This window comes from Vulpes vulpes, chromosome 7 (assembly GCF_048418805.1).
Source record: "Vulpes vulpes isolate BD-2025 chromosome 7, VulVul3, whole genome shotgun sequence".
In the NCBI taxonomy this organism is placed as follows: domain Eukaryota; kingdom Metazoa; phylum Chordata; class Mammalia; order Carnivora; family Canidae; genus Vulpes; species Vulpes vulpes.
Window position 1 is genome coordinate 31,476,235 of NC_132786.1, and position 16,709 is coordinate 31,492,943.

The 16,709-nt window shown below is 39.6% G+C and overlaps 1 protein-coding gene across 6 annotated transcripts in view; it reads left to right on the forward strand.

The window, feature by feature from the left end:
• Nucleotides 1-3,752: 3,752 nt before the first annotated feature.
• NSD3 (nuclear receptor binding SET domain protein 3) overlaps nucleotides 3,753-16,709 on the forward strand; it is a 120,379-nt gene continuing 107,422 nt past the window's right edge. For 5 of the 6 annotated variants that reach the window (XM_072763512.1, XM_072763513.1, XM_025993611.2 and 2 more), the window contains exon 1: nucleotides 4,099-4,236. The gene's annotated coding sequence lies outside the window, so the exon portion shown is untranslated. Of the gene's footprint in view, nucleotides 4,237-16,709 lie in introns of all 6 variants that reach the window. The other variant, XM_025993614.2, reaches the window with a different exon arrangement.

Sequence of the window (16,709 nt, forward strand, 5' to 3'; positions counted from 1 at the left end):
AACCTCCTCGAAAATCCTCGTTGAAGGCTAGATTAAAGAACCTCTTACCCTGATAGCGTAATATGCTTGATAGTCGCCATGGTAACCATCTTAAAGTCACGAATTACATCACTTTGATGTGCTCCCGCACCCCACCCTCGGCCCCTCCAAATCAACCGCTGGGGTTGGGGTGGCGCGGAGAGGTCTGCGGAGAGGAAGCTGCAGAACGGGCGGGAATGGTTAGGAAAACATCCTTTTCCTTTCTCCGGGGCCTAAGAGTGGAATGCTTTGAAATCTTCATATGGAAATCTGGATTCCACTAGAGTAATTTGTTTTATAAGTGCTCTCTTTGGGATGCCTGCCTGGTTAAGCTCTGCCTTAGGCTCAGGGCGGGATCCTGGAGTTCAGGGATCGAGTCCCACATCCGGCTCCCTAAGGGGAGCCTGCTTATCCCTCTCCCTTTGCCTATGTCTCTGCCTCTCTGTGTGTCTCTCATGAGTAAATAAATAAAATCTCCTTAAAAAAATAAGTGCTCTCTCCACATATATTGTTTATGATCAGTAGTTTGCATAGAAATCTCAAATAACGTTTAAGATGTGTATTACAGTAACTGCGGTTACGTAGGCACTGCAGGTTTGGGGCACTTCAGTTCCTAGGTTGGGTAACTGAGCCGTCTTGGAAAAGTGAAAGATACAGAAATGTTCTCACTCTCCTGGTATCTCTACCCATCCATTTCATCTGGCTCCAGAAGGAAAATGTTTTTAGGGGCTCTGCTGGAACCAACACCAGGTAACAAGGAATCGCTTTCACAGGGAGAATACTTCTCTTACCATGTGAGCTGATTACAGACCTCACTCATCGGGGCTGCACATTTGTAAGAATAAATGATGGGAGGTGGTCAATTTCAGGTTTTTGGTTTTTAAAAAAATGTAGACTGCTTTTAATCCACAGCGTTTTTCAGCTAATAACCAAATAGATCAATGTTAAATAGGCAAAACTTTTCAGTTTGGCCACTAGAGGGCCGTTTGTGCACGTCGGATCCTGAGAGTTTCTACATAAAGCTTTCACTTCACGTTTTATGTTTACTAGAATTAACAAAATCTACAAAGCTTTGGTCTCTTTGCCTTTGCCTCCCTGAAAATTCCCGATGGCAAATTTTGAGCTCTAAAAGGCTAGTTATAATTTTTACATTAATTCCATAAATTAATCACTGTACTATCATAAACAGGTACTTTTCTGGAAAAGATCATAAAGATGCAAAAATATTCCTTTCAGTTCCTGGGAGACATTTTATACCAGGAAATATTCTTATTCATGCATTGTATTCACTTACAAACAGGCATAGTAAAGTCATTAAGTATTCATAAACCAGGTGAATGATTCCAAGCTCAGTATTGGAAAGATGAGTTAGATTTTCTACTACAGTCATATGTCAGCAATCCTGTTCTAAAAGGGGAAGGGTAAGAACCTTCCTACTGAAATTCACTTTTTTAAAAGCAATGTTTGCATTCTGCTATCAGACCTGGCAATTTTTTGATTTTCAGGATTAAGTTATTTATCATGTAAGGAGTTTTTAGATATAATCTTCAGAGGGGAAACAAAAAAATTATTTTCTCCTTAACTCTGGCCCTGGGTATTGTGTTGGATTGCTGCCTTAATTGTTTGCTCATTTTGTATGGAGAAGAGAAAGCATGATCTGAACGTCATTAGATGTTACATGCTAAAAATGTAAATAATTTTAATGGCCATTTCCCTAAATATGGCTCAAGATCAAATATCATTAACCGTATATTTTTAATGTTTTGCACTAAGAGATTATATATATCTACTTCACGGAACTTTAAACTCTTGTCAGCCTAGAAGCAGATTAAAATAAAATCCCTGGGGACAATTACCAGCTTTTCCTCAAGGGGAAAACCTAGATGTCAGGTTAAGGCAACAGTCTATCAACAAATCAAGGAGTATACAGGAAGGTGGAGAGGAAGGATGATGGTAGAAAGAATCACAGAAAAAAAACCAATTTAACCTCTCTTTTGAGAAGACACAAACTAAAACTCCGGGGGCCCCCTTTAAGAGGTCTGTGTTCTAAAAAAAGACCTTTAAAACAAACAAAAATGTGTTTTTATTTATTCCTTTAACTTTTGGTACTGCACAAAACATAGGGACTACATAAGCATAGGTTTAGAAATAATGATTAACTCTAATGAGAGTGCTTAATTCTCAATATCATCTGTAGTATAATTAACAGTGTTATGTTTTTAAAAACCTGAAACATGCGGCACCTGGGTGGCTCAGTGGTTAAGTGTCTGCATTTGGCTCAGGTCGGAATTCGGGGTCCCGGAATCCAGTCCCTCATCGGGCTCCCCACAGGGAGCCTGCTTCTCCCTCTCCTTATGTCTCTGTCTCTCATGAATAAACAAAACTTAAAAAATATATATATATATATATGTAATTAGTAGTCATTCAAATAACTGATCTGTAGGAATCTTTTAATTTCTTGGCTAAGTGGTATTTAAGAGTAAAGATATCAAGAACTTAATGTGGCCATGCCAAACAGATCCAGAACTATCATGTCGGTGCAGAGTATAATATCTAGTTGTGACATGGCTTCATTATCCTCAGAACAGAGCACAGAGGTTTCCTCATCTGGTCGCTGCTGCCTGCGTTTTCTTTGTACATTCAAGTCTCTGCACTGCAACGTTCTAAGTCATCACCACCAGGCCCCAGGAAACATCACCCAATTTTGCAAGCTCCGACAAGATTACTTTCATGTGCCACACTTTCTATTGATTAGCATACATTTCCTAGGATGGGGAGGGCTTCGAGGGTTTCAGAGAATTTTGACTCCCCTTTTCCTGCTCTCATTCTTGCGCGAGCTCTGTCGAGGATAAGCGTCCTCCCATCCCTCGAAGCGAAGGTCTGGCAGCGAGCAGCAGAGGCCCAGGCACGTGACGGGAACGGAGCCCTCTGGGTCCCCGGGGGTCCGGGCTGCAGTTGGCGCTGACGTCCTCCTGGTTACCCACAAGCCTCCGGGGCCGCAGCGCGAGCAGGAAGAAGGCGTGCGGGGCCGGGTGGCTGCCGGGGAGCTCAACGCTTCCTCACAGCGACTGAGACGCCGCCAGGGCTCGCGACTGTGGGGCGAGACGGGGTTGGGGGGGGGGCATCCGGGATTCACACTCGAGGCCAAAAAACAGACTCCCAACCCCGCGGCTCACGCCTGAAATTGCTGCTGCGGTTTCCAGACGCAGACCCCCGTGAAATAGAAAGCTCTGACTCTGACAGCTGCCGGACAGAAGGCGGCCAAGGGGGCACACGAACTGTTCTCTTTCCCGGGCCTCTGAACCCGGCACTCGTTAGTAGGTTATTTCTAACACACAGGAAGTGTGCGGCAGCGTCACTGGGGAGCACCACAGGGACTTTAATGGGTGCTGTTATTTAACAAGTCTCAAAGAGCACGCACGAACCCAATTTTACCTCACAGGCCCAACCTTTCACCTATCTTCTGGTTTTGTTTTTTTTTTTTAACTCTTCTTTGTAGCATTCCTTCCTGCCTCTGCCTTTATCGCCGGCGGTCTCACTCTCGTCTAGACTCTCTCGGGCCGCTCCTCTCCGCCCCGCCGACTATCCTCTTCCTCCTTTTGCCCCCCCTTTGCCCCCAACCTGGGACTGCATTTCCCGGCAGGCGCCGCGGCCAGCGGCCAATGAGGGGCTGAGGATTTGGCGGCGGCGGCGGCGGCGGCGGCGGCGCTCGGAGAGCCGGGTGGGGGGACTTTGTGCGCGACGGCGGCGGCGGCGGCGGCGGCTGGAGCGGGCGGCGGCGGCGGCAGGACAGAGGCGGAGGCGGAAAGAGACCAGGCACTGATCGCTGCGGAGAGGCGTGCGAAGGCCAAGTCGAGCCCCGAGGACCCTGCTGCCCCGGCCCGGCCGCCAGCCACAGCCCTCTCTCTGGCAGCGGCGGCTGCGCGGCGACCCCCCATCCCTCCACCGCCCCTGCCCACCCCACCTCCCGCAGCCTTCCTCCTTTTCGCTTCACGCCCGGCCCGGCCCGGCCGCGGCCCTCCTCGGTGTCGGCAGCCATGGCAGAGGCGTCCGGCGCGGGGGAAATCTAGCCCGGGGATTTCATGCGGCCTAGCTTGGTTCCGTCTCCTCCCCCCGCAGCCCCGGCGGCTGCCCGCACCCTAGCCCCACTCCGGGCCTCCGTGTCTCTCCTGTGATCGTACTGACACGGCCGGGGGGTTAGAATGGAACAAACTGAAGGTAAAGTGAATGCGTATGTGTGCGTGTGTTGGAAGGAAGAGCTAAGGAGGGAATGACGAGGAGGGGGCGACCTAGGGATGGGACGCGCGGGTAGAGCGAGAGACCTGAGCAGGGATGGGAGGACGGGAGGGTGGCCGGCAGGGGTCCAAGGGGAGCCTAGAAGGTAAAGCAGAGGGCCAGGTGGGGGGTGTGGAGGGTAGAGGGAGGTGGGGCAGGGGAGGTAGGATGGGGAGAAGAGATGAAGTGGCGCTGAGCTGGGAATTGGGAGTAGAGGTGGGATGGGGGCGGGGATACAGATGGAACAGGGGAGGGACAGGGGAAGAGAAGAAGAGTTAGGTTTGGAGAAGATTAGAGACCTGGGTGGACTGATGAATAGGGAGGTTTGGGGGTGCATTGTGGAAACTAGAAGAGTCTGGGGGAAGGGGTGGAATTTGATGGAGAGATGGGGCATCAAGAGAGAAACGAGGGAATGGAAGTGGAGGAAAAGATGGATTAGAAAAGGGACAGGAATTGTTGAGACAGGATGCATCCAGAGGAAGATAGGAAATTGGAAGACCTAAGGTTGGTGTTGGGAAGGAAATTAACTGAATGTTGAAAAGGATGAGAACTATCGACCAAGCATCACAGAGTGGGAGGAAAAGAAGGGGAAGAGGGTTGTTAAAGGAAGAGAAAGCCTTTTGTTCCTGTATTTCTGTGTGTTCTGGGCCTTTTCTTTCAAGGCTAGAGAATATAGAAGCTAGTGGTTATGGTGTTGTGATTGTTGTGAAATGGGGAGGTGTGGGTTTTACTGTTTTGAGGGAGGAGGAGATATGTTAGTGTTATGGTAGCAAGACAGTAGGAGACATGGCCATAATCTGATGGTTTTGCTGAGGGAGTGAAGACTGTTCAGATTTAAAGGGGGTAGGGGCAGCCATGTTTGCTGCCAGGCACTGCAGTGTAAATAAATTCCTTCTCTCCGACATCAGTATGAATCTGGAAGGGGCCAGTGCAGATTGTTAACCCCCTTTTTTTCTATTCGTGAACTCTTCCCATACATCTTGTGGTAATTTAATATTATTCAAAACCACGAAAGGAGGTAGTGATGTTTTCCATCTCGTATGTTTTGCTGCTCCCCCACCCCCTTTCCCTCTTGCTTCTGGTTGCAAACAAGGCATGCTAATGAACTGCAGTGTAGAATTAACCCTTTTTATAAAGTTGAAACTATATTTTTACTAGCTGAAGGCATCGTTATTGTCATATTTCAAATGTGATCATAAAAAGTCCTAAATATTGAAAATTTGTTTTAGAAGCTTCAGAAGCAGTCAACATGTTTTCTGAAATTCTTTAAGTAAACAAGGAAATTGCATTGGTTATTTTTCTTGGGCTTGTTTTCTTGGCAAAGCACTGTGTGGGGGTGAGAAGGGGTAGGAAGATCTGCTTGTGGTAGATTATCTGCTTGCTGTATTTTGAATGTTGGAAAATTAGAACTATATGTATTTTAAAATGGTGTTTCTGGTAATTCATGCTTATAGGAGGTGATGGGTGTGTGAAATGTTTTCTTTTTTTATGCACTCTCTCTCCTCCATCCCTTCCCTTTGCCTTCATATGTCCAGCTCATTACAATCTCCAAATGCCAGTTCAGCACAGTGCAATGATCTATGAAGTAGGCATGCAGTTCTTAGAGTCTCAATGAGGTGCCAGTTTTTGTTGTGTTTTTTTTTTTTTGTCGTTGTTGTTTTGTTTGTTTTTTGGTGGGAATTTAAGATTACTCTTAGGAAAGCTACAGTAACTCTTTAATGTATCAAAATGTAACTACTTGGGTACTTTGAAATTGTTACTGTTCTAAAGGTTTAAATCCTGCCAAACTTAACATTAGATAAATTGCTAAAAGGGGCCTATTTGCTTTTCATATTGAAAAGGATTAAGAGTGTGTGTGTGTGTGTGTGTGTGTGTGTCCTTTTGTTTTATAATTGTAATTGGGGTAATCCAAACTTTAATCCATCATATTGATTTTGAAACTATTCTCTAATACAGAAAGGCCTGTTAAAACTGTGCTGTGATGGACTCAAACCAATTGTACTACATATTGATTTAACCTATTTTAATGCAACATCCTTTCAGTTGTTATACAGAAGTTTAGGATGTGTTCTTGGTGTGTTGGAAAAATGAAGTTGAATATTGTTAGAGTAGTACTTTATGAGGGTATTTTTAGTTTAAAGGCCAGATTTAAACTTGGAGTATTTTGATTTGATAGTATTTAGTCTGAATTTTTAAAAATTCTTTGAGGAAAAGTTTCATTCAAAAAAAAGCCATTCAATATGCTTTTTGGAATTCACGGATTTTTCATTTTTGTCTTCCAATCATTTGACATGTTATTTGTAATTAATTGATAAGTTGTGTGCATGAACTACCAGTGCCATAAATTTTTAGGAAAATGAGAAATTGTTATATGTTAAGAAAACACTCCTGTTGGAAGCTTGAATTACTTTAAAAAAAAAAAAAAGTCTATTCCTATGTATTCAGCAGTCAGGATCAGGGTCTCCTGCCTAGCTGTAATGATTATTCTGGCTCCTTGGATGCATATCCATATAATGAAGAAGGCTATTCTAGTTATATGATAATTAAAACCCTGACTTTCTTGTGATTACTGTGTCCATCAGCCCACCTGCTACCTGTGATACCTTTAAAAAACAAACAAACAAACAAACAAACAAACAAAAACCCTTAAAATGCTCTTTCTTATACTAATCAGACTGACTGAATTTTGGGTAAAAGAAATTGGTTGCCTTTGAGATTGGTCATCCTCCAGTGAATTGTCAAATCTGATTCTAAAGATACTCTGTTTCTGGAGTTTATAATAATCATAGCAAAGCTGCTAATAGTTGTCTTCTTACAGTGTGCTATGATGAGTGTCTCACATGTAAGATTTCCTTTTATCCTCCCAACAGTTGTCTGAAGTTAGTACCACTAACTCCTTTTTACAGGTGGGGAAATTGAGGTTAAGTAACTTAATACCACATAGATGGTAACTAGCAAAGCCAATATTTGAATCCAGGTCTTTCTAATTATAGAGCCTAGATCAGCAGATCTTTTAGTTTCTTTTAAAAATTTTATGAATGTATGTTCATTATTTAAATTTTTTTCAAATATTATAAAAGGCTAAGAGGTAAAAGAAAAAAGTTAACACCCTATTTCTTCCTGATAACCATTTCAAAGTTTCTTCGGAGTCCTCCTAGAAAATATCTGTACAATCATAGGCATAAGTGTCTTCAAATACACACAAATTGGGTCATACTGTCTGCATTTTGCTTTTGTATTTTAATAGGTTACCTGGGACAAACTTTTTTTTTTTTTTTTTTTTAAGATTTTATTTATTTGTTGGCGAGAGTGTGCGAGCACAACCAGGAGGAGCAGCAGGCTCCACACTGACCAAGGAGCCCTGATGCGGGACTCCATCCCAGGACCCTGGGATCATGATCTGAGCCAAAGGGAGATGTTTAATTGACTGAGCGACCCAGGCATCCCTCAGACATCCTTTTAAATTAGCACATATTGATCTATGAATTTTTTTAAGGGTCATATAGTATTCTATTGTTTGGAATATTGATTAACGTTAGGATGTTAACAGGTCTTTGCTATTTTAAGCAATATAGAGGTCAGGTCTTGAATTAAGTCCATAACACCCTATTTAAATGGAGGGGATATAGTCCAACTACTTTATCAGAGAGAAAACAGAGGCCTAAAGAAGTTAAATTCAAGGCTTTGGTGACAGACCTGTTATCTAGCTCTTTATACCATACCACATTATTTCATAATTATGAAGGTGTTTAAGCTTTCTGTAAAAGCTCAAAGTAAAGGGGAATATTCAAGGTTAGGCACATTTGGTACAAGGAGTGCGAGAGGATTAAGTTGAAGTGAGGCAAAAGATCTTGTTTCACTTTTTTCATACTTTGTTCACCATATTGTATATATAGCATATGCACAAAATATTTTTGCATGCGTAAATGAACCCTGCGCAAGTATCTGAAAGTTTGTGTTTTGGGTAGTGAAGTGATTTTGGCAGAATTTTTTCTGTTTTTTTATAAAATTATCAATGAATTGCGATAGTAATGAAGTGAAAAAAAATTAGAGGTCTATCATGGTCCTGGAAAGGATCTTGGAAAGAAAGTTGAGGCACTGGTAAGTTTTTTAAAATGATCTTAAAAATAGCTCATTGAAAACAAGTTTTAAAATATTTTAGCAGGCACCATTATTTTTAATTTTTTATGTCTATCAAGAAGAAAGTAAGTTACCATGGATACTTATTCACTGGGTTCTTTTGGAACAGTCTGCTGTAGACACTTAAAATCATTAAAGCCTTTAAAAGATTTAGAATTTGTTATCTGTAAGATCTGTTTCTTGGCGTTTTACTTTTTAAAAAGAGTCTGTTATTTTTTGAAAGAGCAACTAAGATGATTTATTCCTTTGTTAATAAACAACATGCCCAGCTTTTGAGTTTTTAAAATGAATGGTGAGCTTTTTTTCTGCAGGCTAATTTTTTTATAAATGTTAATAAAGGTAAATTTAAGAAATTGATTGTACTACAGCTACCTAACACATTTTTAAAAAGCTTACAGAGTTTTGGTTTTTATTGTTGACTTTACTAAGTACTTAATAAGTATTTTCAAACACTTGTGTATTATGTTGTGCCTGTACAGTGTGGCCTAAAATGAAGGTTAAAAAAAGGTTTATAAAATTTTGTGAATTTAGGGATCCCTGGGTGGCTCAGCAGTTTGGCGCCTGCCTTCGGCCCAGGGCGTGATCCTGGAGACCCGGGATCAAGTCCCATGTCAGGCTCCCTGCATGGAGCCTGCTTCTCTGCCTGTGTCTCTGCCTCGTGCGCGCGTGCTCTCTCTCTCTCTCTCTCTCTCTGTGTCTCTCATGAATAAATAAATCAAATCTTAAAAAAATATAATAAAATAATAACATTTTGTGAATTTAGAGAATGTTCAGTTTTTACTAGATGGGTATGTGTTGTTACTCCTAAAGTACATCTGCCCATTGATGACATTTTGAATTTGAAAATCTCTTTGAAAAATGATTCTTGACTTTAAAAAATTTTAAGATGTGGATCTTTGTCATCATTGACTGATCTACAATGATAACTCTTATTTCTTACTAGGTTCCTTTCTTTCCATGTAAATTTAGAGCTGTATTAAGAAAGTGCATAGGATAATGAAAAAATTTCATATCTTATAGTTTATATTTTAGCCATATGAATTATATGAGTTTATTATCTAGAAATACTTTGCACTTAGGACATCTTCAGAGATGTTTGAATTTCTACACAATAACTTGACTTTGTTTTATTTATTTAATTTATTTTTAAAAGATTTTATTTATTTATTCATGAGAGACACAGAGAGAGACAGAGACACAGGCAGAGGGAGAAGCAGGCTCCATGCAGGGAGCCTGATGTGGGACTTGATCCCAGGACCCAGGGATCATGCCCTGAGTGGAAGGCAGAGACACTCAACCGCTGAGCTACCCAGGCATCCCACTTTGTTTTAAAATGTGAAGTTGGAAAGCACAAGAATTATTTAACCCAGATTTAAAGATGGGAAAATTAAGATATCAGGAAATCCTCAGGCCAAATAGATTGACATGTTAAGTAGAATAAAGTTTTCAGATTTCTGATTACTTAAGAATTTTTTCAAGGGTACTTGTCAGATTCAGTCGTTAGAGCATGTGACTCTTGATCTTGGGGTCCTGAGTTCAAAATTTTTTCAAGGGTACTTGTCAGATTCAGTCATTAGAGCATGTGACTCTTGATCTTGGGGTCCTGAGTTCAAGCCCCGCATTAAGGGTGGAGCTTATTTAAAAAAAAAAAAAACTTTTTAAAAAGTGTGTTTCTTGACTTTTTCTTCATAGCCTGCATTATCCTCCTTTTACTAGATAAACATTAAGTAACAATAAAGTATTTTTCTACCATAGAGCATGCTTTTTATTTTTTAATTAATTTTTATTGGTGTTCAATTTACCAACATACAGAAAAACACCCAGTGCTCATCCCGTCAAGTGTCCGCCTCAGTGCCCGTCACCCATTCCCCTCCAACACCCGCCCTAGAGCATGCTTTTTAAATTTGTCATAACTTATGAACATATGTCTTGAAATATGTAAGTAGATATTTTAAATTTAAGAAATGTATGTATTCCTGGGATTTTGTGAGTAAAACAAAACTTAGTTTGTGAACATACATCTCAAAATATATAGATATTTTAAATTTAAGAAATGTATGTATTTCTGGGATTTTGTGTGTAAAACAAAATTAGTTTATGAAATTGATTTGAGATTAGGAAGTCTTGTCTGGAGGCTTGCTTTTACCTACTGCCATTTTGGCTGTACCTAAGACAGTATTGTGTCTGTTGAGTCTTGCATTACTAGAATCTCTTAGCTATAGAATCTTTTTTTATTTATTTATTTTTTATTTATTTATTTTATTTATTTATTTTTCTTAGCTATAGAATCTTAAGAAAACTGTACCTTTAAAAATATGCACACACACAAAATGCCTTGAAAAAAGAAACATTTTTAAACTTATGAGTTGTGAAACATGACATATAAAGAAAAAAACATAAAACCTAAATATAATTAGAAAGTAAACATCATGTAGTCACCATCCAGGTAACAAACCCTTTAAGAAAAGTTAAAGAGACAGCCTCATTCGTTTAGCTGGTATTGCCTGGGTAGTCGGGCTTTCGAGATAACAATGTGCTGAAAGTAACCTGAAAAATTGATAACCATAAGGGGTCAGGAAATGTAAAAACTGAATCACCAGTTTTTGTTATTATCAAAAGGGTTATCTAGACAATTTAAAAAAATGTTTCCTAGTAGTGTAGTCATTTAGTGATTTGAAATCTTAGTGCTATATTAACGAATGTGAAACAAAATAACACTAAATTCTATAAGAATCATGCCATTTTATACAAAGTCTTTTTTCAGAGTTATCTCTTGCAGTTTTTGGTAGAAATTAATGGCTGTTGGGTTTAGATTAGTGTGCAGACTCTAGCAATGACTTTTGCTTAGAAAATATCAAATATGCCTGTATTAACATTCTAACTGAAGTATCTTATTTTCTAAAAGCTACTTTGACTCTCTCACTTTCATGTTAACAGAACCATTCAAGAAGGATTAACTTGAGAAGTAATCAGTGGTGATGGTCTGTTTTGACACTTCATCTTTGATGCCCCTTGATTCTTACCTTTTCTATATTTTGTTTAGATGAGTCAAATTTTTTTGAAACTGGAGAAACTTACTTTATTTTTCTTCCCTATCTTACTGTTTTCTTGCATGTTTGGAAGGGTTAAATGTTGGTTTTGAGGATTTTGATAGCAGAAAAGCTTGAATTTTTTTCCTTTTTGACAAATACAGCCTATTTGCTTAAAGTTCTGCAATGTGAGCTCTGAAAAAGACATTTTTACGACATATTTACATACATAAATCAAAGTATTTGGTTATTATTTTTGTCACTTTAAGCTGTTTGTTTCTTTTATGTATGATTCCTGCAGCATCCAGACACGTTAGAACATAGTATTTCATATTTGATTATGGTGAGAAACTTCTTGCTATGTTTTACCAAACCCTTAAATTCCTTTCTTAATACAGTAAAAATGTTGTTCTTTTTTATTCTGGTTAATTTTCCCCCCCAACAAAGCTGATAAATAATTACTTTAGATTTTTATTTTTAAGATTTTATTTATTTATTCATGAGACACACACAGAGAGAGAGAGAGAGAGAGAGAGAGAGAGGCAGAGGGAGAAGCAGGCTCCTTGCAGGGAGCCGGATGTGGGACTTGATCCCAGGTCTCTAGGATCACGCCCCAGGCTGAAGGCGGCGCCAAATCGCCAAGCCACTGGGGCTGCCCTTAAAACTTTTTCTTTTTTTTTTTTTAAGATTTTATTTTTTTTAATTTAATTTACTTTTATTTATTTATGATAGGCACACAGTGAGAGAGAGAGAGAGAGAGAGGCAGAGACATAGGCAGAGGGAGAAGCAAGCTCCATGCACTGGAAGTCCGACGTGGGATTCGATCCTGGGTCCCCAGGATTGCGCCCTGGGCCAAAGGCAGGCGCTAAACCGCTGTGCCACCCAGGGATCCCTAAGATTTTATTTTTAAGTAATCTCTATACCCAGCATAGGGCTCAAACTCACAACCCTGAGACCCAGAGTCACACATTCTACCAACTGAGCCAGCCAGGCATCCTCTTACTTTAAATTTTGAAATGAACGTACACGTTGAGTTATCCTAGATATGGAAGCAAACATTATTTAATATATTTTTTAATTAATTAATTTATTTTTTTTTAAGATTTATTTATTCATAGAGAAAGAGGCAGAGACACAGGCAGAGGGAGAAGCAGGCTCCATGCAGGGAGCCTGATGTGGGACTCGATCCTGGGACCCCAGGATCACACCCCAGGCTGTAGGCGGCACCAAACCGCTGCACCACCAGGGCTTGCCCTAATATATTTTTTTAAACCCAGATTAAGTAATTTGGCTTTGCGTATGAAGTAGAGTTTGTTTTAAGACTTTATTTATTTGTTTATGGGAAATGCAGAGAGAGAGAGGCAGAGATACAGGCAGAGGGAGAAGCAGGCTCCCTGCGGGGAGCCTGATGTGGGACTCCATCCCAGGACCCCGGGATCACCTGAACCAAGGGCAGACGCTCAACCGCTGAGCCACCCAGGTGCCCCTGAAGTAGAGTTAATGTCCTTTTATCTAGCTCATGGTTTCTGTGTTTATCACCTGTAAAATTAAGCATGGGCCATTAGAATTTATTTTACTGGGGACAGAATTGAGGTTAACGCATTAAAGTATTGCACACGTATACATATATGCACACATACACATAATACTCCTAAGAAATGCTAGTGGCCCTGTTAGTTTTTATTTTTTTTAGTTTTTTAGTTTTTATTTTTTAATGGAAAATTTGTACTTTTCAAAGTGGCTACTAGTTTAAAAGTAATATTTATTGTGTTTAAGATATGAAAGGATTGTTTATTATAGAGAAATTGAAAATTAGTAAGATATAAAGAAGATTAAGATCACTTGAAATCAAGCATGCCAACTGGAAATAACTATTAACCTTATTATATCTTTCCCATGTTTTTCCTTAGGCACCTAAGTATTTTTTAACAAACTGTAATTATACATTAATAGTATTTTGTAACATCCTTTATTGTGAAATTGACTTTTTTCAGAATGTGATTTTTTAAATTGACATATAATTTCATTGTATGGGTGTGCTATATCTGTTTACCATTCTTCTGTTGATGGTATTTTAGGCAGTTTGCAATTTTTGAATATTATGATTTGATGAACATCCTTATACATTAAAAAACAAAAAACCTATGTGACTGTGATTATTTCATTACAATAAATCCCTAGAAGTAGAATTACATAACAGATATGAACATTTCAAAGGTTTTTTTTTTTTTTTTTAAAGATATATTTTTATTTATTTATGATAGTCACAGAGAGAGAGAGGCAGAGACACAGGCAGAGGAAGAAGCAGGCCCCATGCACCGGGAGCCGGACGTGGGACTTGATCCCGGGTCTCCAGGATCGTGCCCTGGGCCAAAGGCAGGCGCCAAACCGCTGCGCCACCCAGGGATCCCATTTCAAAGGTTTTTTTAAAACCTTTTATTTATTTTCAGAGAGAGAGAAAGCATGCATGCATGAGAATGGGGGGAAGGGAATAGGGAGGAGAGACTCTCAAGCAGAGTCCGCCTGAGCCCAGAGCCCGCATGACTCCCTCTCAACCCTGAGATTGTGACCTGAGCTGAAACCAAAAGTCGGATACTTAACTAACTGAACCACCCAGGTGCCCCATGTTTTGTTTGTTTGTTTTTTTAAATAAGTTTTGTTGAGGGCAGCCCCGGTGGCTCAGCGGTTTAGCGCCGCCTGCAGCCCAGGGCGTGATCCTGGAGACCCTGGATTGAGTCCCATGTCAGGCTCCCTGCATGGAACCTGCTTCTCCCTCTGCCTGTGTCTCTGCGCCCCCCCCCCCCCCCCGTGTCTCTCATGAATAAATAAGTAATAAAATCTTTTTTTTAAAAAAAGTTTTGTTGAGAAATAATTCACACATCGTAACAATTCACCCATTTAAAGTATACAATGCAGTGGTTTTTAGTGTATTTATAGAATTGTGCAGCCATCGTCACAATTTAATTTTATTTTTTAAAAATATTTATTTATTTGAGGGGGGTGGAGGGAGAGAAAGAAAAGGAGAATGAGAGTAGAGGGGTGGGCAGAGGAAGAGAATTTCCAAGCAGACTCCTGCTGAGCGCAGATCCCAGTGCAGGGCTTGATCTCATGATCATGAGATCATGACCTGAGCCTAAACCAAGAGTCAGACACTCAGCAGACTAAGCCACCCAGGCACCCCTACCGCAGTTAATTTTAGAACATTTCCAGAAAATTTTGAGTCAATTTAAACTCCCAGCAATGTCAGAAAGACTTTGTTAAATTTGTGGTTTTTAAAGTGTAGTACAAATATACAGTAACACAGTTGCTTGTGTGATAGTTTTTCACGTTTTATTAACAGCTTTCTTGAGATATAATTGACATATACTTTATATCCACTTGTGAGTTTAGAAAGTCATCGATGAAAAGAAGATGCTCATATATCCTGTGCTAACAAAACTTGACATACAGAGATTCTTTAGGTTTAATGGGGTACCTGGGTGGCTCAGTCAGTTAAGTGTCTGCCTTCTGCTTAGGTTTTGGGATCGAGCCCCTCAGGCTCCCTGCTCAGTTCTCTGCTTCTCCCTCTCCTTCTACCCTTCCCCTGCTTGTGCTCTCTCTCTCTTAAATAAATAAAATCTTTAAAAAACAATTAAGAAACAGTGTATGTGGCAGATTTTTTAAAATTATAAAATCATTCTGTCAAGATGCCTTTATTGAAAGAACATTGTATGTGGTTTAAAAAGGTTTCTTTTCATTGAAATATTATTATTTTTTGCTTATTTTTTATTGGAGTTTGATTTGCCACCATATCATATAACACCCAGTGTTCATCCCGTCAGGTGCCCCCCTCAGTGCCTGTCACCCAGTCACCCCAGCCCAACGCCCACCTCCCCTTCCACTACCCCTTGTTCGCTTCCCAGAGTTAGGAGTCTCTCATGTTTTGTCACCTCTCTGATTTTTCCCACTCATTTTCTCTTCTTTCCCCTATAATTCCTTTCACTGTTTTTTATATTCCCTGTATGAGTGAAACCATATAATGATTGTCCTTCTCCGATTGACTTACTTCACTCAGCATAATACCCTCCAGATCATTGAAATTTTGAGAAACATTTTATTTTAGAAAATATCTATAGAAAGTGTGCTATACCTTTATAACTAACGGTAACAAACTTGTTATCCTATAGAAAATATGTTGTTTTTTATTGAGAGATGAGCTTTCCTCTGACCTTCACCCTGAAAGTTGTTCTGTCATTCTGTTTGCTTTAAGCCATTTAACAAAAACATCCTTTTTTTTTTTTTTTTCCAACTCAGTGGGCAGTGGAGTGTAGGGCAAGAGTCGAGGAGACCTGTTGCCACCTTAACAACAAAAACTCAGTGTTGTCATCTCTGGAGATGAAAATGACTACTTTTTGGAGCTATAGGGATCTATACCTCTACCAAAGTAGAATTGCTAGAGTGTACCTGGAACTGTACCAGACATTCTATAATTCTACCAAAGTAGAATTGCTAGAGTGTACCTGGAACTGTACCAGGCATATAGCTGATAATTAATGACTGCTTTTTAATGTAAGAAAAGTAATATTTGCAAAGTGAACTAGCCTTTAGTCCCATTTTAATGGGTGAAGAAATGAACTCAGTTAGCCTAAATTCATTTTCATAGAAGTTTAAAGTTGAATGGTAACTAATGCTTAAACAGATTCTTTGCATAGGTTATATTAGTGTTTCCCAGTTGTAAGAATTTATGTTGGTACAAGTTCGAACATGAAGTTAACTTTCCAGTCCAAATTTACTCCCACTATTGTTATTACAACAGCATGATGGCTATAGCTTTACCAACACTTACTTAGTGTTCTGATTAAGCAAATAGGTGATAGTGTAAAATTTGAGTGTATGTATGGTATGAAGTGCCTTATGTTTTAGCTTTTATTGTTTATTTTCAAGATGATATGTTAAATATAGTTGATCCGAAAATACTAAAGTAATAAACTTGATGAACCAAAAACAGGTCTTTAGAGGAAAGATAGTAAATTATGAATTTAGATATTACAGTAAATTACTTCATATTTTAAAAACTACATATCATTTCTGCAATACCTTCTCTTTTTGCTGTGCTGTGGGAAACAGAATATAGTGTAAAATAAAGTCAAATTTGAATATTTGCACAATTTTAAGAACCAGTCTCAGGAACCACTGGACTATAACTTAAAAGTTTGTTGGTGAAAGAGAAAGGAAAATATGTGGATCAACTTGTTAGTTTACTAGATT